The sequence below is a fragment of the Lactuca virosa genome, chromosome 9 (assembly GCF_052849685.1).
Source record: "Lactuca virosa cultivar CGN04683 chromosome 9, Lactuca_virosa_CGN04683_v6, whole genome shotgun sequence".
Classification (NCBI taxonomy): Eukaryota; Viridiplantae; Streptophyta; class Magnoliopsida; order Asterales; family Asteraceae; genus Lactuca; species Lactuca virosa.
The window spans coordinates 279,695,671-279,697,438 of NC_136434.1; positions in this window are offsets into that span (position 1 = coordinate 279,695,671).

The window sequence follows — 1,768 nt, forward strand, 5'->3', positions numbered from 1 at the left end:
ATGCATCTGTTTGCTGATGCATGATTCCAGGACGGAATCATCCTGAGGGGGAGAGAATTGTAACGCCCGTGTTTCGGGGCTAAGCATTAGTATAGTGATGTAATAGTCAGGTCAACCGTTGTAACCTATTTTGAAGTAATAAAGATGAATTATTTGAATATTATGTGAATTATGTGAATTTATGTGCTTATTACTTATTTATAAATGTATAATAAATAAAGGATAAAAATAAGCGCCAAAATTTAAGTGTTAGATAAACCGGATATCTATACATGAAATAGTCGTGGTCGTGACAAGGATTCCGGACATATAAAGAACACCGAAATCCGAGCTATAACGAAGAAGTTATGACATGTCGAAGTTTTACGGCAAAACCGGCACGACACTGCGTGACATAAACAGTGAATTTATGATAGAGCGATTTTTGTCCTTAGCAATCTAAACAAAAGTTGTAGTGTTCGTTAAACCGAGAGCGTGCATAAAAAGAACGCCCAAATCTGACTTCGTATGAGGAAGTTATGATTTTCTAAGTTCCGGGTCAGCAGTACACAGCCCGAAGTCCGAATATTAGATCGAGCGACTTTTGGCCGACACAACCTAAACGAGAATCGAAGATCTCGTTAATAGTAGCGCAACAGTAAAAAGAAAGACGAAAACGGACGTCGGATGAAGAAGTTATGAGTATTTAACGGACTATTCCTGTCCTGGCCTGTTAAAAATATAACTTTAAAAATAAAGTCAAAATTAGCCGACGGAGTCTAAACGAAAGTTTCAGAGTACGGTCCCGCCTACGCGTGGATATAAAGAGCGTCAAAAATGGAGCTCGTATGCAAAAGTTACAGATTTTAGAAGATAATTAGTTTTGGGGGTAATCTGCGAGTGACACGTGGCACAATCTGAGCCACACCTTCTTCCCCACGGCTTGGAACAAGATGGGGACACGTGGAAACGAATGCGCTGCATTCGTCTAGTGAACGCGCCGTGTTAGCGAACGCACTGCATTCATTTTGGGAACGCGTTGTGTTCGCACTGAACTCAGCCTATAAATAGAGGCGCAAATCTCCCATTTTCTTCACACCTCTCCATTTCTTTTCTCCCAAATACCCCCAAACCTTCAAGATTTTTCCCTAGCACCTCCAAGGTGTTAGAAGCAAGTCCTGGAGCGCCAAAAAGCTCTGAGAAGAAGAGCTTTCGGCTCAGAAGCTCTACCCGCGTAAATCCCGGTTTTTAGCAAAACCCGCTGTAAGTGAGATACGTCTACCCTACTTTAAATATAGCTTATATATAAATATAGTATCGTTATTATGAACCTATAAATAAGATTTATCAGTGATTCAAAGTCGTTATACTGATTGATCTACTTATGGGAATGATGTCTAGGCTGTGATTTAGTGAGGTGTTTAAAGTGGGATTTCCAAACAGTATACTTCGTATACCAAACGGACCCTACCTCCGATATGATCCTACCTGGTTTTTCCTTACTTGATAGATCATGAAGTAGACTCTGAGTTAATTACGAATCTAGACTAATAATTAGTCGCAATAAATATTAGACTAAAATCTAGTGGTAATAATACTAGGTTTCGTCGAAGGAAATCATATTGTTAAGAAGCGAAGCGCTGCTCGAATTTTGAGTCGTCACTTTAACAAGTGAGTGAATAGTTACTTTCATCTTACACATAGATATGAAGTATTTTATATAAATTATGTGCTATGTGTGCATATTTTCTGGATACTTGCTGTCTATGCTGGATGAAAGATTTTATAC